Source organism: Telopea speciosissima, chromosome 6, assembly GCF_018873765.1.
Source record: "Telopea speciosissima isolate NSW1024214 ecotype Mountain lineage chromosome 6, Tspe_v1, whole genome shotgun sequence".
Taxonomy (NCBI): Eukaryota; Viridiplantae; Streptophyta; class Magnoliopsida; order Proteales; family Proteaceae; genus Telopea; species Telopea speciosissima.
In genome coordinates, this window is record NC_057921.1 from 26,573,171 (window position 1) to 26,597,373 (window position 24,203).

The window sequence follows — 24,203 nt, forward strand, 5'->3', positions numbered from 1 at the left end:
GTGAAGGCTTGCATAATGAAGGAAAGAAGACCTACCAAGAGTCCTCTTTGGATCCTGATTCACAACCTGAGATTCATTATCCTCAATCAGGTGATATTCCTTCCTCCATCTGATTTAGACCTTCCTATTGCTGTTAGAAAGGGGAAAAGAGCTTGTACTAATCCTATACCCAAGTTTGTTTCCTATGATGCTCTTTCTCCTACAGGTCTTGCCTTTATTGTTGCTCTCTCTACAGCATCTATTCCCAGGAATGTTACTGATGCTATGTCTGACCCAAAGTGGAGACAAGCTTTGTCTGAGGAGATGATGACTCTTGAAAAGAATGGCACTTGCAATTGGTGGATCTTCCCAAGGGATGTGTCCCAGTTGGATGCAGATGGGTATATACAATTAAGTATAAATCTGATGGTACTATTGAGAGATACAAAGCAAGGTTGGTGGCCAAGGGGTACAGTCAAGTCTATGGGATTGACTATCAGAAGACATTTGCTCCGATGGCTAAGCACAACTCTATAAGAGTTCTTTTATCATTGGCTGCCAATAAAGATTGGTCATTATATCAGTTAGATGTGAAGAATGCCCTTCTTCATGGTGACTTGGAAGAGGAAGTGTACATGCAAACCCCACCAGGCTTCAAATACCTTCAGCTGAAGGGAAGGTGTGTCTCCTCAAGAAGGCACTATATGGACTCAAACAATCACGAAAGGCATGGTTTGAGAGCTTCCGACAGGCTATTCTAAAGAATGGATATTCCTAGATTCAAGTTGACCACTCTCTTTACAGCTCTCATTATCTATGTTGATGTTATTATAGTCATTGGAGATGATATGGCTGAGATAGATAAACCGAAAATCTACTTGGCTAAACAGTTTGAAATCAAAGATCTGGGTCCCTTGAAGTATTTCTTAGGCATTGGAGTATCAAGGACCAAGAGAGGAATCAACATATGTCAACGAAATTTTGTGCTTGATTTGCTGACAGAGGCAGGGATGTTAGGCTGCAAACCAGCAAGTTCTCCTATTGAGCAAAATCACAAACTAGGAGAGGATTGTGGTCCTTCTCTTGTTGATGCGGGAAAGTACCAAAGGCTTATGGGAGAGCTTATTTACCTCTCTATGACACACCCTGATATCTCTTATATTGTGGGAGTGGTGAGCCAATTCATGCATGCCCCCAAGCATGGTTTAAAGTATCGACCTATACGATACGATACGGACCGATACATATAGGTTTCGGTTGCTACTGATACGATACATACTGATACGTCTCCTTTTTTCTTTTAATGAACTGTCTCGAATTGTATCGAAATGTATCGACCGATACGGGCCGATACGATACGCAGTAAAGGGTTCAGTGGATGGTTTAATACGTATTGATACGTATCGGCCGATACGGCTCGATACATACCGATACACACCGATACATATCGATACGTACCGATACCATCGATACATTCCATAAAAAAGCCATTTTTACTCACAGACGCTATACAATTCCTAATCCAACAAAAAAATGAAGGAAAACTCTCAACCAATAGTCTAAAATCTTGCATTTAACCAAGGTTCGAAAACTCGGGTCTCGGTGCCAACTCGGACCCTTGAAAAATCGAGTCGAGTCGAGATCTCAGCCAGATCTTGCCGAGTTGTTGTACTTTTTTTTTTCTCGACTCGAAGCCTCATCTCGGTGGGTTTTAGACCTAGTTTGGGTCTGAAACTTGGTATTCAACCTATTTTAGGCCATTTAAACACAATGGCACTATCAGATTTTGCAAAAACTAAGTCCAAATAGGAGTTTCAGTTAGTAGGAAAGCAGGACAGACACTTACTTATGCTAGAAACCAGGACAGACACAGGACTAACACACTTATTTATGCCTAATATCATATTGCATTTACTTAAGATATTATTCATAAATAAGCAAATACCCCTTTATTTGAATCCAATAAAAATAGTTAAAAAATCAAATTCCAAAAGAAAAAAAGTCAACCCCCCAGTTCAAGAACAAAAACTGGATTTTCGGCGGTAGGTGCAATTTTCAAACTTTCTAACGCAACTGGATTTTGACAGCATTCGTGCACACCGAATTAAGTTTGACCGGTACATAACTCTTTCAATATAAATCAGATTTTAGCAATCTTGGACTTGTTGGAAAGCTTTCAAACAAAGCTTTCCAACAAGTCCAAGATCAAAATCTGATTTATATGAAAATTAATCAAACAATTCTTGCGAATCTTGTCAAAATCGCTCTCGAATGGAAATAATTTTTGGACATCAAAACAAATGAATATTTTACCGCACTTTTGGTTTTTAGCAATGTTTTACCATAATAAGATTTATGTAATTTTTAGATTTAAGAAAAACCCCAGCATTAGAAAGTTGAAAATTGCACCTACCACCGAAAATCCAGTTTTTGTTCTTGAACTGGGGGGTTGACTTTTTTTCCTTTTGGAATTTGATTTTTTAACTATTTTTATTGGATTCAAATGGGGGGGTATTTTCTTATTTATGAATAATATCTTATGTAAATGAAATACAAATTCATTTACTTAAATGATATTAGGCATAAATAAGTGTCTATCTTGGTTCCTGGCATAGATTCCGGCATAGATAGGTGTCTGTATACCAAGAATTTCCAGCAAGATCTCGAGATCTGGCACTCATGTAAAGGACCTAGATGGGCATTTTCCTATGTCAAACCGAGAAACTCGGAGATCTCGCCGAGAAAATGCACTTTTAGAATGCATATGTGATCTCGACTCGAGATTTTGAAAAACCGAGAAACTCGGCGAGATCTCGCGAGTTCTCGAACCTTGCATTTAACCTTGGTTTTTCATACTTTTAAACTAAAAAATGAATCAAGGAGTGCTACATCATCCTTTGCATCATCCAATACTCTTCAGGACTATAGACGATTACAACATGTGAGAAACTTCATCTTTTATAACAATTTCAATTTAATGCACTTGTTTGGTTATACATTATTCACCATTTCTATGCGTATTTGTATTGTTCGATACATATTTCCGAAACAATACGTTAGGATACGTCTCTTAAAATCACCCAACCGATACGATACCCGATACCGATACTTTAAACCTTGCCCCCAAGAGTGGCCACTTGGATGCTGTGTATCACATTCTCAGATATTTGAAGTCTTCTCCAGGGAAAGGACTGTTGTACGCAAAACACAATTACTTGAGAGTGGAGGGCTTCACTGATCCCGATTGGGCTGGATCCATTACAGACAAGAGATCTACCTCAGGCTATTGTACCTTTGTGGGAGGTAATTTGATTACATAGAGAAGCAAAAAACAGCATGTTGTAGCCAGATCCAGTGCAGAGGCAGAATTTAGAGCTATGGCTCACAGAGTGTGAACTCATATGGTTGAAAAGGCTTGTTCAGAAACTGGGATTTGACACTGAAGGCCCTACGAGACTCTATTGTGCTAACAAGGCAGCCATCAATATTGCCCATAATCCAGTGCAACATGACAGGACCAAGCATATTGAAGTGGATCGACACTTTATCAAGGAAAGGATAGACTCAGGTTGCATTTGTACTCCCTTTGTGAAGATTGGTGACCAACTAGCAGTTATCTTCACCAAGACTCTGACCTCTGTTCAGTTTGGTACTCTCCTGTGCAAGCTGGGAATGCATGACATTTATTCTCCAACTTGAGGGGGAGTGTTAGTGTTGTTAGAACTCATGTGATAAGGTAGTTTGGGAACTAGTCATATATCTAGTTGCCCTATTGTGTATTTTCTATTTTTTTACCTTTCTTATCTTTTACCTCCCTAGGGAGGTGTATGTAATATTCTCAAAGCCTATTAGTGAAGTAATATAGGTGTGGTAAAGGGGGAGGGAAAGAAAGAAAGAGAAGATAGGAAGGAAATCCGAATTGCAGGGGGAAAAGAGAAGAAGCAGTAGGAGAAGAAGAGGGGGGAGGGGAGAGAGAGAGGAGAGACTTAAAGAAAAAAGAAGACTCCAACGATTCTGTACTTTTCATTTTCTATTCTGTTCTCATTCCTCTCAAAATACATTCTTTTAAAAACTCAAAATCAAAAAAAAAGAAAAAGAAAATAACTCCCTAACAACTACTTCTACAGCAATAACTACCCCCTAATAACTATTTCTACAACAATAACTGCCAAATAACTCTAAAAATAAAAGATAACACAATGTAGGGCTGGTAGGGCTTGGGCTTGGGCCTGAGATGGTATCTCTTGGAGTATCCAATTGGGTCTGGGCTAGGGCTGGTAGGAGCAGCCCCCAAATGTCCTGCATCAACTCTCCCTTGCTTTTAAAAAACTCGACCTCGAGTTTGGATAAACCCAGGAAACCAGTACATGTGATGCACATCCATGCCATTCAAAAGCTCCGATAATTCACGAGAAGAGATGAAATTTTGAAACAGCACGTCCTCTCGATATTGTTGAGTGGAATGTCGAAGTCATACGTTATTACTGTTGCAGCATCTCTGGTGTTGTTCTTCATTCCAACTTGGGATAAGATGGAATAATATGGAACGATTGGTTGTTGCAATCGTGTAGTTAAAGGGGGTCAATGGATGTTATGGTAAAGAAGATAAGGTAGTGTATATGAGTATTTTGGAGTTTTGGCTTGGGGTTTCCAGAACAGGGAAGGGAACAAGATAAGAGAACTTAGATAGGAGAAGAAAGATAAGGAGAGGGGAAGAGAGACTGAAAGTGAGAAGCAATCCGAGAGAGAGTAAAGCTTCTGCCACACAGGAAAAGAAGAAGAAGAAGAGAGATTCACCCAGGTTTGGGCTCTAATACCAAAATAATGGGGAGGGAAAGAAAGAAAGAGAAGATAGGAAGGAAATCAGAATTGCAGGGGGAAAAAGAGAAGATGCAGTAGGAGAAGAAGAAGAGGGGGGAGGGGAGAGAGAGGACAGACTTAAAAAAAAAGGAAGACTCCAACGATTATGTACTTTTTATTTTCTGTTCTGTTCTTATTCCTCTCAAAATACATTCTTTTAAAAACTCAAAATCAAAAAAAGAAGAAGAAAATAACTCCCTAACAACCACTTCTACAGCAATAACTGCCCCCTAATAACTATTTTTACAGCAATAACTGCCAAATAACTCTAAAAATAAAAGATAAAACAAAAATAAACTAATTGCAGGGCTGGTAGGGCTTGGGCTTGGGCCTGAGATTGTATCTCTTGGAGTATCTAATTGGGCTTGGGCTAGGGCTGGTAGGAGCAGCCCCCAAATGTCCTGCATCATGTGGAGAGCTCTCTCTCTCACAACACACATTACAACCGAAATATCCTTTTTTCCCTTCCTCTTATCTCCTTCTTCTCTTCCTCTCTTCTTCTTCCTCTTCCAACTTCTCCCTCTTCTCTTACTTGTTTATCTAATCTACAATCCAACTGAGAATAAATGTCGTGCATTCCCAGCTTGCATAGGAGGGAACCAAATTGAAGAGAGGTAAGAGCCTTGGTGAAGATGTCTGCCAGTTGATCACCAGTCTTCACAAAAGGAGTACAAATGCGGCCAGAGTCTATTTTCTCCTTGATGAAGTGTCGATCCACTTCAATGTGCTTGCTCCTGCATGTTGCACTGGATTGTAAGCAATACTGATGGCTGCCTTGTTATCACAGTAGAGTCTCATAGGGCCTTCAGTGTCAAACCCCAATTCCTGAACAAGTCTTTTCAACCATACGAGCTCCACACACTCCATGAGCCATAGCTCTAAATTCTACCTCTGCACTGGTTCTGGCTACAACATGCTGTTTTTTGCTTCTCCATGCAACCAAATTATCTCTCACAAAGGCACAATAGCCAAAGGTAGATCTCCTGTCTGTAATGGATCCAGCCCAATCAGCATCAGTGAAACCTTCCACTCTGAAGTGATTGTGCCTTGCATACAACAATCCTCTCCCTGGAGAAGACTTCAAATGTCTGAGAATGCGATACACAACATCCAAGTGACCACTCTTGGGAGCATGCATGAATTGGCTCACCACTCCCACTGCATAAGAGATATCTGGGGATGTCATAGAGAGATAGATAAACTTCCCCACTAGCCTCTGGTACTTTCCTGCATCAACAAGAGAGGGACCACAATCTTCTCCTAGTTTGTGATTCTGCTCAATAGGGGAATTTAGTGGTTTGCAGCCTAACATCCCTGTCTCTGTCAACAAATCAAGGACAAACTTTTGCTGACATATGTTGATTCCTCTGTTGGACCTTGATACTTCAATTCCCAAGAAATACTTCAAGGGACCCAGATCTTTGACGTCAAATTGCTGTGCCAATAGGTCTTCAGCCTATTTATCTCAGCTTTGCCATCTCCCGTGACAACAATATCATTGGTGAAAAATTTTGTTGGCTCCTCTAAAAGATTACCTTCTTTTAGAGATAAACTTGTCCTCCAAATTTTTAATGTTGCTCCAAGTCCACTTCGTTTCAAACCTCCTTTAGCAGTTTATTGGTGCCCCCCCCCCTCACTGCTGTAAAACTTAATGTGGATGGAGCGTGTAGAGGTAATCCCGGAGTGGGTGGAGGGGGAGGAGTTACTCGTGATGGAATAGGAAGTACTGGCTGCCTTCGCTAACTTTTATGGGGAGTGCACTAACTCCATTACGGAATTTAAAGCCCCACGGGATGGTCTTAAGCTCTGTGCTAAAATGGGTTTTATTGACTTCCATGTAAATTCTGATTCTGCTTTAGTTGTCTATTGCGTCTCTATTAAGAGATGCAATATTTGGAAGGTGTGGTACTGGTTCCATGAAATTCTATCTTTGGTGCAATCTTTCGGCCGATGGTTGCATTCACTTTTAGAGAGGGTAATAGAGCGGCGGATTGGTTAACCAATTATGCCTATGATTCTTCGTCTAACACGACTTTAAATTCTTGGGTGAACTGCCCCTCGGAGCTTAGGAAAATAATTTGGGAGGAAGCAACGAGTATACCTGTTATTTGTACATAGCTTTCTTTTTTGGGTTGAGGGTGTTTAGTGCAGTTTTATTTCAGGCGAGAGTGAATTTTTTTTTGTCTCTTTGGGTTGGGATAAGGCAGGTTATGTCTCCCCCTTGTAATTCTTTGATTTTAATGATTTCATTTTTAATAAAATGCCAGGGGCCAACCCGGGTCCCAGATAATATTCGGGTAAAACAAAAAGTGACAACAATATCATCAACATAGACAATAAGGGCTGAGATGGTACCATTACCCCGCTTGATAAAGAGAGTGTGATCAACTTGACTTTGGAAATATCCATTCTTCAGAATGGCCTGCCGGAATCGCTCAAATCATGCCTTTGGAGATTGTTTGAGACCATATAGAGCTTTCTTGAGAAGGCACACTTTCCCTTCAACAGAAGGTATTTTGAAGCCTGGAGGGGTTTGCACGTACACTTCCTCTTCCAAGTCACCATGAAGAAAGGCATTCTTCACATCTAACTAATATAATGGCCAATCTTTATTGGCTGCCAAGGATAATAGGACTCTTGCAGAGTTATGCTTAGCCACAAGAGCAAATGTCTCCTGATAGTCAATTCCATAGACTTGACTATATCCCTTGGCCACTAATCTTGCCTTGTATCTTTCAACTGTACCATAAGCTTTATACTTGATTGTGTAGACCCATCTGCATCCAACAGGGACACGTCCCCTGGGAAGATCCACTAATTGCCAAGTACTATTCTTTTCAAGGGCCATCATCTCCTCAGACATAGCTTGTCTATATTTTGGGTCAGACATAGCCTCAGTGACATTCTTAGGAATAGAAGTGGAAGAGAGAGCAACATTAAAGGTAAGACCTATAGGAGAAAGAGCATCATAGGAAACAAATTGGGCTATATAGGATTAGTACAAGCTCTTTTGCCTTTCCTAACAGCAATAGGAATGTCTAAATCAGAGGTAAGAGAAGGAATGTTACCTGACTGAGGAGAACATGTTTCGAGAAGTGGATCCAAAGAGGAATCTTTGCAGGTCTTCTTTCCTTTCAAGCATTCACCTATTTTGTATACAACCACTTCTTTTTCATTGGTATCATTCACACCTGATTGATCATCAGTATCAACCACATCCACAGCCTTGTGTTTTCCAATGTCAAGCATAAAATGAGAGATAGGTAGAGGAGTCTGAAAGGGAATATCAGCAGCCTGTTGACTTCTACAATTCTCCCCCTAAAGAGGATGCTGAGAAGCGGCAAAGAATGGGACAGATTCAAAGAAGGTGACATCTTTAGAAACAAGACACCCATGAGAAGAAGGGTGGTAGCACTTGCAACCTTTGGTAGTAGAAGAATACCCAAGAAAGAGACACTTGAGAGCTTTAGGATCAAGTTTAGTGCGGGAAAATTTGTTGACATGCACATAACAAACACATCCAAAGACTTTGGGAGGAAGAGAGAAAGCAAAAACCTGTGGAGTTACGGTTTCTAAGGGAGATTTGGAACCAAGGAGTTTGGTAGGCATGTGATTAATGGGAAAGGAAGCAGTGAGAAGAGCTTCAGACCAGAAGGTCTTGCGAACATGCATACCAAACAAGAGGCTACGAGTGACCTCCAATAAATGGCGCTTTTTCCTCTCAACAACCCCATTTTGTTAGGGGTGTGTCAACACACACTAGCTGGTGGATAATGCCATTATTAACAAAGAAGGTTTGGAGACCACTAAACATGTATTCCCCCCCCTTTTATCAGACCGAACAATTTTGATTCGAGTATCAAACTGAGTAAGAATCATCTGATAAAAATTCTTAAATGCATCACAAACATCACTTTTATGTTTCATAAGGACAATCCAAGTAGCACGAGAAAAGTCATCAACAAATGAAACAATGTAACGATAGCCAAAGTAGTAGGGGAAGGACCCAACATAGTTGTCACGTCGTCACGGCGATCCAAGTCAGTGGACGGGTGTCTAATCGATATATTGACAAGTCGCCCGCCATGGCGATCATGTCGACCATGTTTTATTTTTTATTTTCTCTATTTTTAATGTCATTTAGTATGCTATAATATATATCCTATAACATAAAAAATCAATATGAAAGTGTACTACTAATCTACTATGGTTTAATTCATGAAAGTGTTGCTTTACCAAATATAAAAATATTGCTCTCTCCCTCTCTCACTCTCTCTCTGCGTGTGTGTGAGTGGTGGATTACTGGATGTAATAAATCCCTCCCCCCCCCCTCTTTGTCTCTCGACTCTCTCCCTATCTCTGTGTGTCTGTGGCTGTGTGCAAGGCAAGAAGAAGAAAAAAGGAAAAAAAAAAAACCCCTTCTCTGTGACTGTGCAAGCCTACAATTGCAAGGCAAGAAGAAGAAAAAAAAAACCGAGAGGTCTATGATTGTGTGCAAGCCTGCAACTGCTAGGCAAGAAGAAGAACTGAAGAAGAAGAAGTTAAGAAGACGAAGAAGTGAGAAGAAGAAGAACTGAAGGAGAAGAACTGAAGAGGAAGAATTGAACTGAAGGAGAGAGTTGCCGGAAGACTGGGAGGAGAAGAAGAAGAACTAAATAAAAAAAAATTTACTTACCAGCTTGAAGAGGTTGCCGGAGGGGTTCGAAGAAGTGAAGAACTCTCTCCTGAAGGCCGAGAGTTGCCGGAACTGCGTCTCTCTGTCTCATGAACTCTCCTCTCTCCTGAAGGCCGAGAGTTGCCGGAACTACGTCTCTCTGTCTCACGAACTCTCTCCTCTGTCTCTTACTCTCTCTTTGCGATTTCTATTTCTCCCAATTAGTGTTTCAAAATTAGGGTATAGTGTATTGTTTAATGTTTTTAATTTTTTTATGTTAATGTGTATTGGAGGTGTGACTTCTCAAGTTACACCTCCAATACACATTAAGGAAAAAGCATTTAAGCTCTTAAATGGTTTTAAAAAAAAAAAAATTTTAAAAACCTAAGTTTTGTACACTGAAACACAAATATCGATCGATATGGCCATATATCGTGGTATGGCGTCCATGGTGGCGCCATGGAGGCCATATCGGTCGATATTTGTACCTCAACCATATCGACGGTCGATATGCATACTTCTCCAGCACCATGACGCCATAGTGACGCCATGACAACTATGGTCCCCAAACATCAGTATGCACAATATGGAAAGGAGCTATTACCATGATATTGATAAGAAGAACGAAAGTGTTTGGCAAACATAAATGGTTAACAATGAAAAACATGAGAAGAAGCAATAGCCGAAAATAAGTGAGGTAATTGTTTCCTCATTACAACAAAAGATGGATGGCCAAAACGACGATGCCATAACATAACAGAATCCACAGAACTATTATCATTACGTCCACACACATAGGACTGAGTTGTGGGCAAAAAAGGTTAAAAAAGGTAAAGGCCTTGCTCCTCACGACCATTGCCAATAATCCTCTTCGTCACCAAATCCTAAAAAAGACAGTGAGAAGGAAAAGAAAGTGACACAACAGTTCAGAGATTTAGTCAAATGACTCACAGATAAAAGATTAAGAGTAAGGTTAGGAACATGACGGACAGAAGTAAGAGAAATGGATGATGTAACAGGGATGTTGGCTTTACCAAAAATGGAGGAAAGGGAGCCATTAGCTAGCCGAACCTTATCCTTACCAGAACAAATGGTATAGGAGTCATAATAATGGGACTTACCAGTCATGTGGTTAGTGGCACCAGAATCAATGACCCTTGCAGTAGAAGCTGAGGTGGAGACCTGCAAAGCTGAGGATAAAGAGGAGCTAGCCAATGTAGGTGTAGGAGATGTGCTCAGCTGTGACATGACCCTGCGAACCACTGCATCTACCAAAGTGGAGTCATCCTGTGTGTTAGGTGGGAACTCCCTAGCATCCGCCTCAGTCATCACAGAGTGTGCTCGAGTTCCCCCTCTACGGCCACCACGAGTACCATAGCACCACCTTGTGTACCAGGAGGAAGGCCATGAAGAGTCCAACACCTATCCTTCGTATGTCCAGATCTCCCACAATGATTACATTTAAACCTGTCTCTACCAGCTCCATTGGCACTACCTGTCTCTGCTGCTCGGTCATCCCCACGGTTAGGCCCTTGGCCTCTACCACCTCCACGGGTGTCTCTAAAAGAACTAGAATTGAGAGCAGATCTCTTAAGAGGGGATGCTGGTGCAGGTTCCATAGCAATACGCCATGTCTCCTCACTCTGTAAATAGCTGCAGACCTCATCAAGAGATGGAAGGAGGGACCGGCCTAAAATCTGAAGCCTAATGGGTTCATAAGCAGGTTTCAGGCCACCAAGTAAAATAAAGACACGCTCCTTTTCAAGAGTGCGATACACCTTTGCTTCATCTACTGGGTTGGTCAATTGAAGGTCCCTGTAATGATCATACTCCTCCAAAAGACTAATATAGGCATTGTAGTACTCAGAAATGGTCCTGTCACCCTGCCTTACTGCAATAATTTTTTGGTGAAGCTGATAAACCTTGGCAGAGTCACCCACCCTGTCAAATGTCTAGGAGACACTGTCCCAAATGTCCTTGACAGTTTCTTTTCGCATAAACCTCCTCCCAATCTCGGGCTTTATGGAGAAGAGGAGCCATGTCTTGACTCTTGACTGTGGAATTTTCGGTCTCCCATTTCTCATAGGTAGGAGAACCAGGCTCTGGGGCTGTAATAGTACCGGTAATATACCCAAGTTACCCTTTTCTTCTAAGGGAAAGCTTCACAGAGTGGGACCAATCCAAATAGTTTGTGTTATCTAGCTTCACAATGGAGATCTATGGGTGTGAATCTTCAAAGACATACTGAGGGGCTGCCGGAGTAGGCTGTGAATCAGCCGAACCAAGCCCAGAGACATCAGAATCAACCATATTGTATAAGAAACGGTACTTGACCATAAACCAAGACATCCAAATGATATGGGGAGTACACACTCAACCTAGATATGAAGTCCAACACAAAAGAAAAATCCAGCAAAGGAGAAAAATAACCACAAACTCCACCTTAATACTCTCCAAGAAGCAACACCAACTCAATCAAACTCAAATACTTCAGCCAAGACTGTCCATAATAATTCTTTCAACCAAGGGAATCAGATATTGCAGGGCAAGTGCAAGAAAAAGGGAATGAGCAGAATCGGCTGTACCTTGGTAGACTCCACGAAAGAGAGCTAAGCTCAAAAAACTTCTTCAATCAGCAATAAAGGAACAAGAGGAGCATAACATACACCCTTGGGCGATTCTAGTAGTCCATTACCCAGTCCAAACATATGCCGAGAGAGAGAGAAACTGAACCTGCAACTGGGAGCTGGCGGTAACCGTAGGAGCAGCTTCAAATCTTAAAAAAAGCTTCATATCTTCAAGGGAGCTTCAAAGATCGACTTCAAACATCTAAATAGGTTGTAAAGAACCTATTCCATGTTCCTTCAACAGCTGTTTCACGTAGAAGACACCTCTTTGGAATCCTAGGGCAAAAGGGATTCCAAAGAGAGAAAAAGAGAGCAGGAAAAAAGGGAAACGACTCTCAAACCTGAGAGCTCTGATACCAAGTTGAGTTTTAGGTTATTAATGTAAGTAATAGAAGGAGAGGAAGTTGGAGGAGGAAGAGGGAAGGAGGAGGAGAAGAAGGAAACAAGAGAATGGAAGAGAGGAGAGTTCAGTTGTAATATCTTGTGTGTGAGAGAGTTCTCAACACACCTATAATACTTCATTGATAATAAGAAGAATATTACATTCGCCTCCCTAGGGAGGTAAAAGGTAAAAAAGGGAAAAAAAGGAAAATACACAATAAGGCAACTAGACAAAAGGTTAGTTCCTAAACAACCCTTGTTACGTAACTTCTAACAACTCTAACACATATATGTCTTTAAGTATGTTTTGTTGCATTTTTTTAAATGATCATATGGAGTTGTTTCGTTTCCTCACTAAGCTTTCCCTGGCTTACTCCTCTTTATATTTTCAGATGAAGAACCAATTGAGTTAGAGCAAACTTATGTTGAGAGCCATGAAGATGTGACGTTTGGATATGGCGAAGATGTTTATTTTACATGATTTTCTTTTAATTCCTGTTGAGGCTAATTTTGATTTATGGACTAATAGTTTGACTTTGATTTTAATTTAAAGTTTGGAGGATGCAACTTTGATTTAATTTTGTTTTAGAGACAATGTAATAATTTAGAGCTTGAGTTTTGGATTAAAGATTGTCGTTTGAAATAGAAGACTTCCGCTGTGTAAGTTGAATGGATTATGATTAGTTTCCGCTGCTATTGAATTTGAGGATATGGTGATTGTTGAGAAGTACTGTTCATGTGACACTGTTCACGTGAACAGTGATTTGGTTGATATGTGTATCTTCTATTTTCCTAGTCCTAGTTGGAGTCCTAGTTTCTAATTATGTCAAGTCCTAATTCTACTGTGAGTTGTTAGTCCTAGTTTCAGTTTGAGTTGTTAGTTCTAGTTCTTTTCCTATTGTAACTTGGAATCCTATCATGATTAGGAATTCCTAATCTGATTAGGAGTTCCCCTTTCTATTTGTAATTTCCCCTCTATTATAAATAGAGGGGCTTTCCTATCAATAAAGACAACAAGTTATTATTCTCTCATTCTCTCTTTTTTCTCTCCTCTCAAGTTACTGGTTACAGGTCCTAGGTTTCCTACATGGTATCAGAGCTAGGCAACCAGTGACTGATTCTCTCCAAGATTGCCGGTTTGAGAGTCGTTTCAAGGTTCTCCGATTTATGGAGAAACCCTAGTTCATAAAAAAAAAAGAAGGGAGAACTAGGGTTTCGTTTCGGTACTGCAGAATATCATTCTTGGTCTGCATCTACTGCTACTGCTGCTCTGTGCTACTTGCGATAGCCTTATTGATTTGCTGCTATGTTTTTCAACCATCGTCTTCGGCTGGTTCAAAAACCCTTCCTCCACGGCTTTGAAACTTGGAGTCGCTGATGCTTTTGTTTTTTGGAATTTTTTATGGAATTTTTTGCTCGATTTCTGCTGCTGCCCTAAGCGGTAACTCCATCAATGGCTTCTATTTGGCAGCGATTTGTTCTTGAAGTTCAGTGAGGGTTGAAAAAGATTTCCGCGAGCTAACGTTTCCTGTTGGATGCGTGATTTCTGTGAGATAAAGTTTCCAGAAATTCTTCTTCCTGTGTTCTCGGTTGTGAGATTGGTACTTGCTTGGTTCTGCTCCTGCAGCTTGGTGCTTGAGATGGCTTGATTTGGAGGTGTTTACAAATAGAATTTCTGCCTCTGGTATGTCGTTTTTTAATTCTTGAATACCAGCATACCTTTGTTTTTCTATTGTTGAAGGCAACACCGCCAAGAAGGCCTGGTTATCCCCTTGGTTTCGCCTCTGGTTCACGCTGGAGTTGGAGATCAGATCTGGCTCTGAGCCCTACCGCCAGATTGGAGTTGCAGGATTTTTGTTTCTTCTGCAAATATTGCTGGTTTGGTAGAGTATTAGTTGGGTTTGGAGGGCTGTGAGTTACAAACTTAAATCTGAGACTTTGCGAAGTTTGGATGTGAATCATGGGTGCTGACTCGATCTGAAGAGGCACAACTCCACCGCCTTGGTTCTGGTTTTGTGGAAGGAAGAAGAGGAACTCCTCTTTTCGTACTTCACCTGTTCTTTTTCTCGGTTGCGTGGAGGAGACTTTGGAGTTGTGGCTGGGTTTCGTAAGGTTGAAGTCGATGAGATGCCGCTGCCGCTGCCACTAATTCCTCTTCTTCCCTGGTTTCTGCTGCTACAGACATTGCAGAACGCAGAACTTGCAGGAACATCGGTGCAAAACATAGAAGATCAGTTTTCTCCACCATTGTCATTGGGTATCCTTCGTTATTGGGTTGAGTTTGCCGTAAGGGGGAGATTGAAGTATTGAAGAGTATTGAAGATATTTGGTTGTCGCCTATTTGAGGACTTTCGATTGGGTTGATACAGTTTTTTTCCGCTGTCTGATTCAGTTTGTTTTCGCTACTTGCTGCTCTAGTTATTTCACTTCAAGATTCTAAGTCACTATGACAATCTGAGATTCATCACTGGATAGCTATTGAAGATCGTTGAAAGCTGCTTTTTTTGGAAGACATTCCAGTCCCGGTTTGCTGATCATGTCTATCCAAGTTTTGAAGATCTATTTTTTCAAGTTCTTGAAGGTTTATTTGGGAGCTGCATTCATATGTCAAGTTGGATTCTACTACAACTTAGTTTTTTTCATTTTGTTCAAGTTGGGCATTAGTACCTTGTATGCGCCAACTTGAGGGGGAGTGTTAGCATTATTAGGAGTTCTTTTTTCTTTAGTTCAAGTTGGATCTTCTTTCTTTACTTATTTGTATAATCCAGCTTGAGGGGGAGTGTTGAGAAGTACTGTTCACGTGACACTGTTCACGTGAACAGTGATTTGGTTGATATGTGTATCTTCTAATTTCCTAGTCCTAGTTGGAGTCCTAGTTTCTAATTATGTCAAGTCCTAATTCTACTGTGAGTTGTTAGTCCGAGTTTCAGTTTGAGTTGTTAGTTCTAGTTCTTTTCCTATTGTAACTTGGAATCCTATCATGATTAGGAATTCCTAATCTGATTAGGAGTTCCCCTTTCTATTTGTAATTTCCCCTCTATTATAAATAGAGGGGCTTTCCTATCAATAAAGACAACAAGTTATTATTCTCTCATTCTCTCTTTTTTCTCTTCTCTCAAGTTACTGGTTACAGGTCCTAGGTTTTCTACAGTGATTAATGATTTGGTTCACACTTCGGTTCATATTTCGTTAAGACATAGATCTTGTGGACCGTTAACGACCTAAACTCTTGGATGGTGTTTGGGGCCGTTACACGACAACACCCCCCCTCTCTAGCATGAGGTTCAAAACCTCATACATATAACTTCTTGTAAATCTGCTTCTACAGGATGTTAAGTGCTCAAATTAAATCTGCAGAAAATGATATTGGCTTCCACTCTTGTGATGACAACCATGCACTATAATACTCTTCTGTTGGAAGAGGTGGGGAGCCTTCTCTAATAGTCCATTGGAAAAAGAGGTAAGACTAGCGGAATTAGCTTCAACCTCATCATCATGACTATCATTGGGGTCATCACCTGGATCAGGAGGAAGATGCTCAGGAATATCCACATCATCCTTGCTCATGCCAACAACTGCTCAACCATAGTCAAAGGACGGGACTTATTAGGACCCTTGCTGCTGAAGTAACCTTTCCCGCTATAACTGTAACATGCAATACTCTTCAGCCACTCGTTACCCGTAGAAACATCTGGTTTCTTTTCGTCAACCTTACGTGGCTCAAATTTTCTGTCTTCAGTCTTGAGTATAGGCCTGTAAGTTGAAGAACACTTGATCATGTCCTTCAAATGGCTATACTTTTCTTCAGTGGTCTTGGTGTACACAACTGTCACGTTGACTAATCGGGAATCCCCACTAGCAAGCTATAACCGGATCTTTGTACTCAGCCCACTGATATATCTTACAAGACGTTGTTGGTCCATCTTGGAATCTCATCTGGAGGACAGTTTGTGAAACTCCATGGTGTATGTATCCACATCTTTATTACCCTGGTGGAAGTTCATCATCCTGTGGAAAAACACTTTCTTGTAATTGGGAGGAACGGACTTATCATTTAATATCTACTTCATGGCCTCCCAATTAGTGAAGGATTCAAGTCGTTTGATGAACCTCGACTATAGCACATCATCCCACTATGAGCAAACATAACCAGTAAACTTGGTGTAGGTAAGCTCACACTATCTTCGGGAAAAGATTTGTAGGAGAAAATCCTCTCAACTTTGGTAATCTAGTCAAGCAAATCCTCGGGTTCTTTCTCTCCGTCAAACTCGGGAACCTCAACCTTGATGCCGTAATCCATGCCTGAGAACTGTGTGACGTCCTGGGGAATAACTGGTTCGGGTTGCTGTCTTGGAGGCGCATACACCTTCTATACAGTACCAAGCTGAGGAACTGGTGTAGATGGTCTTGCTTCATCTTGCTAACCCGTTCTCTTCATAAAAATAAGAATCACAACAAGATTGCTTTGAGTTTATTCCATGAACTAGTCATATTTTTCTTCACTTCTATGTAGGTTTTTATATAATTCCTTGTACAGCTCGTAGAGCTCAGGGTTGGTGATGTGAGTGGGTCCTGTCATTGTTAGAAACTGTAAGCAATTCGGCTCTGATACCAAATTGGTGTGATCCTGGGTTCAATAACTCTGACTATGGATCACTGAGGGCCCACCCAAGTAATAAAAACTCAAGAATTGAAAGGATGATGTTGAATAATGTAAACCAGAATACCGTGGGGGTATTCTGGTAATTTGGGTACTTTAAAGTTGTTTTATGACCTGCCTAGCTATGTCGGCTATGGCAGGGTTATTTTGGTCTTGTATTTTTGTTATTAAGATTTATAAATAGAGGGGCTTGGCTGATCATATTCGATCATTCAAGCTTTCCCCAATTCTGGTTTTAATATCATGGTATCAGAGCTAGGGCTTTCAAGACCTTCTCTCATCTAGGTTTTTTAAAACCTTCCCCTCTCCCATCGATTCTCCTCTTCTATCCCCTTTCATTGATTTCTTCTCTCTTTCTTCTTTTTCTTTCTTTGGTTCTCTCAACCCTTCAAGGGCAGTACCCATGAGGTGATCCAATTATGGTTCGAGTGCTGCCCTCCATTCCACCTCAATCTTAATGCCCTAAAATCAGATCGATAGCTGCTGCAATTTTTCCTCTCTGCAATTTGGAACTGCTTCAACTCTTGTGGAATTCAATCTCATCACAGTTGGGAGATCGATTACTTATTTTTGGAGCATCACGGCTGGACTACAGACAGCATCTATCCTATCTGAATTCTCTCTGATTGAAGACCTCAAAGCTGCAGCCTGTTTCCTCTTCTTATCGATCTCAACTGTCAGGGTTTTTTGGAAAACCCTGACACCTTTTCGATTTGGTTCTTTTAGGCTGCTGTTTGGGAAGACTTTTTTGAGGGATTATTCCCTGATTATACTACTGCAATCGACCCTGTCGCAACATCAAATTGCTTCATTTTTTTGAAGATCAGAATTTTTTCCAAATTCAAGATCGATTTCTGCAGTATTTTGGAAGATCAGATTTTTTCTTTCAACTCAAGGATCGATATCTGCCTTGCTGAATTATGGGTGACTCAGAGATAACCTCGGCTGCTTCTGGAGGAGATCAGACCAGGAATGATTTCCTACCCTATGCTGCTGCCATCAAACTTGATGGTACCAACCATCTAATTTGGGCCAGATCATTATCCCTGACTGTAGCTGGCAGGGGGCTCACTGGCCATCTTACTGGTAACACCAAACAGCCCACTGAAGAAGGTGCTGCCCGTACTAAATGGGCTGCCAATGATGCAATGGTGATGTCATTTGTTCTGAACTCCATGACCACTGACCACTCTAGTCAGTATCTTCTCCTTGACACTGCTACTCAGATATGGACTGCTGTCAAGGGTACTTATGGTCGTTCAGGGAGTGGTGCTCAGGTTTATGAGATCAGGAAGACTCTTCAAAACACTACTCAGAAGGAGATGACAGTCACTAAGTACTATGCTGCCCTCAAGTGCTTATGGCAGCAACTGGATCACTATGCTCGATTTCAGCCTACCATTGCTGCGGATATTACTGCCTACCACACCTATGTAGATCAGTTTCGGGTCTATGACTTTCTGGCTGGACTCAATGATGAATATGACCCCATTCGGGTATAGGTTTTTGGTCGGGTTCCTTTCCCCACTTTGGAGGAAACTTTTTCGCATGTACACAGTGAAGAGACAAGGAGGGTTGTTATGATGATTACTCCTAAGGTTGACAGATCAGCTTTACAGACTACTGGTTCCACTACTGACACTTCTGCTGATAATGTTGCTGCTACTGCTACTGCTAAAGAGCCTGTGAAGTGTGACCATTGCCACAAACCATATCACACTAAGGCTCAGTGTTGGAAACTTCATGGGAAGCCTGCTGATTTTGAGAGCAAACGTGGTCGCGCTAAACCTAAAAACAAAGCCAATCACACTGAAAGTGTAGCTCCAGCTCCCACTACTGACATCAGTTTCTCCCAGGAAGAACTTCAAGCTCTCCGACGTCTGTTGAACACATCTGCTGCCCCCACTACATCTGCTTCCAATTCAGGTTCCTTCTTTGCCCGTACAGGTATTTCCTTTGCTGGTCATTGTGCATCAGTAGAGTCCACTCCTTGGATTATAGACTCTGGAGCTACTGATCACATGACAGGTTCCTCCAGTCTTTTTAACAGATACTTTCCTACTTCTGGTAAGGACAAAGTGAAAATTGCTGATGGGTCCCTCTCCTCCATATCTGGGAAAGGATCCATTGGATGTTCTCCTTCTTTGACATTATCTTCTGTGTTGCATATTCCCAAGTTTACCACTAACCTTCTCTCCATTAGTAGTATCACCAAATCTTTGAACTGTAAAGTGACCTTCTTTCCTACTCATTGTGTTTTTCAGGAACTGGACTCGAGGAAGACGATTGGATCGGGTAAAGTGCATAGCGGATTGTACCTGCTTGATGGAGATCCTGCATCTACTCAGGCATTACCTTCTAGGCTTTGTTCCCCAACATCGTTCTCTTCTGAATTACACATATGGCACTCTAGACTAGGACATCCCCCTTTAGGTACTCTATCTACTTTATTTCCAGCATTAAGTAAGTCATGTAATAAAGAAGATTTTTTTTGTGATCCTTGTGTCTTGGCCAAACAGACACGTTCAAATTATCCAACTTCTAATAAAAGATCTTCTTCTTTATTTCATGTTGTTCATTCTGATGTGTGGGGTCCTAGTAGAAAAGTTTCACTTTCGGGTCATCGGTGGTATGCCACCTTTATTGATTGCTATTCTAGGTTTACTTGGGTCTATCTAATGCACAATAAAAGTGAGGTTTTTTCTTGTTTTCAGCACTTTCACAAGCTGGTTCAAACTCAATATAATGCCACTGTTCAGACTTTAAGGAGTGATAATGGGAGAGAGTATATGGAAGGTTAGTTCCAAAAATACTTGGCTGCCCATGGCATCCTCCATCAGACTAGTTGTGTTGATACTCCAGCCCAAAATGGTGTGGCTGAGAGGAAGAATCGCCACCTCTTGGAGGTAGCTCGTGCTCTTCTGTGTGCCAGTAATGTCCCTTCCGTTTATTGGGGGGATGCTGTTCTTACTGCAGCCTATTTAATTAATAGGCTGCCCAGTCGGGTCCTTAACTCTAGACCCCCTGTTCAGCTATTACTTGGCTCTTCCTCCTTTGTTGTTCCCCCTAAGGTTTTTGGCTGCGTTTGCTATGCCAGGGATACAAGGTCCCTGGGCAAACTTGACCCACGTAGTCTTCGGTGTATTTTCTTGGGGTACTCTGCCACCCAGAAGGGGTACAAGTGCTATCACCCTTCATCTCGCCGGACTTTTGTCAGCATGGATGTCGTGTTCCATGAGAGTGTCTCTTACTATGTGTCCCCACATCTTCAGGGGGAGAGTATTAGCGAAGATGTGTTGACTTTAGACTCTGATGAGGCTGAATCTATTCAGCCTCCACTCCAGTTGGTTCATGATGAGGCTGAATCTGTTCAGCCTCCTTCTAGTCCTCCTCCTCCTCCCCATGAGTCAGGGGGAGAGGTTCCTGTACAGGGGGAGCAAACCACTCCAGCCCAGACTCCTGTCCAGAGGACCATTAGTGAATTTCAGAAGAGGATTGATGCTAGCAATATGAAGACCTATGCAAGGAAACATAAGCAGGTTCAATCAACTGTTGCTCCCCTACCCATCCAATTGCCGAACCTGGATCCAAAACCTGCCTCTCCACCTGGTAATGTTTCTTCTCTTGAGTTACCTATTGCCCTTCGCAAAGGTGTCAAGACTTGCACTCAGCATCCCATTTCTCATGTTGTTTCTTATGACTCCCTTTCTCCATCATTTCGTGCTTTTATTTCGTTTCTTTCTTCTGTCCGTGTTCCTAACAATTGGCAGGAAGCTCTATCAGATGGAAAGTGGAAGACAGCCATGATGGAAGAAATGGAGGCTTTGAAAAAGAGTAACACATGGGAGTTTGTGGTTCTTCCACCTGGGAAGAAAACTGTTGGATGTAAATGGGTGTTTGTGGTGAAACAGAAGGTGGATATCACTGTGGATAGGTATACGGCACGACTCGTGGCCAAGGGTTTTACTCAGACATACGGCATTGATTACCAGGAGACCTTTGCACCTATTGCAAAGTTGAATACAGTTCGTGTGTTGTTATCATGTACAGTCAATCTTGGTTGGGATTTGCAGCAGCTAGATGTTAAAAATGCCTTCCTAAATGGAGCATTGGAGGAGGAGGTATATATAGACATTCCACCAGGGTTCTTGTTGAGAGATTTAAAATTAAGGAAAGGCTTGGATGATATGAGTTACCCCAAGCACCTCTTTATTTATAAGAGTAATAAAAGAATAAACATATGTACATGAGCAATGTGGGACTAAACCACATAAAAACAACTAAACAAATAAAGAGGAAAAAAGTCCAGAATACCCCCACGGTATTCTGGCCCATATCTAACACTCCCCCTCAAGTTGGGGCATATATATCATGCATGCTCAACTTGACTAAGATAGGATGAAACAGCTTGCTATTCAGCCCCTTAGTGAAACATCAGCAAGTTGATCAGTAGACATCACAAAGGGAACACAAATGAGGCCAGCTTCAAGCTTCTCCTTGATGAAATGTCTGTCAACCTCCACATGCTTAGTGCGATCATGCTGGACAGGGTTATGAGCAATGCTAATGGCAGCTTTATTGTCACAATAAAGCATCATTGGAAGATGGACTGCAACACCAATATCCTGTAATAATCCTCTAAGCCATAGAACTTCACAAATGCCTTGGGCCATTGCACGAAACTCTGCTTTTTGCTACGCCAGGTGACAAGGTTCCCACCCACAAAGGAACAATAGCCAGAGACAGATTTTCTGTCAGGAGAACCAGCCCAATCGGCATCAGTATAAGCTTCAACCTTGAGGTGACCATTGGAAGACAAGAGAATTCCCTTTCCAGGAGCAAACTTCAAATACCTTAAAATACGACGGACTGCATCCATATGAGAGGAATAGGGATCATGCATGAATTGGCTCACCATACTTACAGCAACTGCTATGTCGGGTCTGGCGTGAGAAAGATAGATTAGTTTGCCCACTAACCGCTGATAACCACCTTTGTCAATAGGTTCACCCTCTTTCTCCCTAAGTTTTGTAGTGGCTTCCATAGGAGTATCTGAAGGATGACAACCTAGCAGCCCTATCTCAGTCAATAGATCCAGGACATATTTTCTTTGAGAAAGAAAGATGCTCTTTGAAGAGCGAGCAACTTCTATCCCTAGAAAATATTTGAGAGAACCTAGATCTTTGACCTCAAACTCACGGTTAAGGAGAAGCTTCAAATCCCTGATAGCAGCATTATCATTACCAGTCACCACGATATCATCCACATAGAATATGAGTAGAGTAACCTTGTCACCAACTCGTCTGATGAACAAAGTGTGATCAGCATTGCTCTGCTTATAACCTGTTGAAATCATAGCCTTATGAAATCTGCCGAACCAGGCCCTAGGTGATTGCTTTAACCCATATAGAGCACGTTTCAACTTACAGACTTTGCCCCTAGTCCTTTCATCAGAGAAGCCTGGTGGAATGTCCATATATACCTCCTCCTCAAGCTCCCCATGGAGGAAGGCATTCTTTACATCTAACTGCTGAAGATCCCACCCAAGATTTGCAGCACAAGATAATAACACCCTGATAGTGTTGAGCTTTGCCACTGGTGCAAAGGTCTCCTGGTAGTCAACTCCATAAGTTTGAGTAAACCCCTTTGCAACCAGACGTGCCTTATACCGATCCACTGAACCATCAGCCTTCTGTTTTACCACAAAGACCCATTTACATCCCACTGATTTTTTCCCTGGAGGAAGTGCCACAAGATCCTACGTGTTATTTTTGTGTAGTGCTCTCATTTCTTCCAACATTGCAGCCTTCCACTTTCCATCTGTATATGCTTCCTGCCAATTTTTAGGAATAGAGACAGAAGAAAGAGAGGATACAAAAGCACGGAAAGAAGGAGAAAGAGAACTATACGAAACAAAGTGAGATATGGGATGTAAAATGCAAGTCCTAGTACCTTTGCGATGAGCAATAGGTAGGTCGGAAGGAGAGGGATTACCAGGAGATGAAGGATCCGGTCTGGAGCCGGCAATTGGATGGGTACTGGTGCTACAGTGGGTTGCAGCTGCCCTCTGTTGGATCTGCCCCTTGAATAGGTGATGATGTTGGAGTTGTCGATTCTCTTATGAAATTCACCAATAGTCCTCTGGACAGGAGTCAGCTCCCCCTGGATAGGAACATTAACATCACTATTTTCTATGGTCTCCCCCTGTAAAGGATTCCCATCAGGTAAGGGAGGAACAGCCAGAGGAAGTTGGGCATCCAAAGTAGGCTGGGCAGCAGCCATGGGTGGTGGTAAATTAGGCAGGACAGCAGTCGTGGGTGGTGATAAAGTAGGCTGGACAGCAGCCTGAGGAACCTCTGGTAGAGGAATCTCAAAAGGCACATCTTCACTAGAACTCTCCCCCTGAAGAGGTGGTGAAGAATAGTAAGAAAGGAACTCATGGAAAATAATATCCATACTAACCATGGTCCGGCGGGAATGGGGATGGTAACACTTGTAACCTTTCTGGGTCGGAGAATAACCCAAGAAAATACAACGAAGTCCCCGAGGTTCCAGTTTACCAGGAGATCTAGTATCCCTAGCATAACACACACAACCAAAGACCTTGGGTGGCACAACAAAGGAGGAATTTCCCATTAAAACATCAGAGGGGCTACGAGAGTTAAGAACCCTAGAGGGCAGCCTATTGATGAGATAGGCGGCAGTGAGTACCGCATCCCCCCAATATTGAGATGGGACATTCCTCGCAAACATCAAGGCCCTGGCCATCTCTAGCAAGTGGCGATTTTTCCTTTCTGCCACACCATTCTGGGCAGGGGTATCAACACAACTAGTTTGATGAAGGATGCCATGGTCAGCCAAATATTTTTGAAATTGTGACTCAGTAAACTCTGTTCCATTGTCACTTCTCAATACTTCGAGAGTAGCCTGGAACTAAGTTTGAATCATCTTATGAAAATGCTGAAAACATGAAAAAACTTGATTTTTTGTATGCAAAAGATATACCCATGTATGCCTAGAATGACAATCAATGAAAGAAACA

At 41.7% G+C, this 24,203-nt stretch overlaps 1 protein-coding gene across 1 annotated transcript in view; it reads right to left on the reverse strand.

Moving 5' to 3' along the window:
* The window catches only part of LOC122664607 (molybdopterin biosynthesis protein CNX1), a 68,274-nt gene that overhangs the window by 10,702 nt on the left and 33,369 nt on the right, over positions 1 to 24,203 (reverse strand). The gene's annotated exons all lie outside the window — the stretch shown is intronic.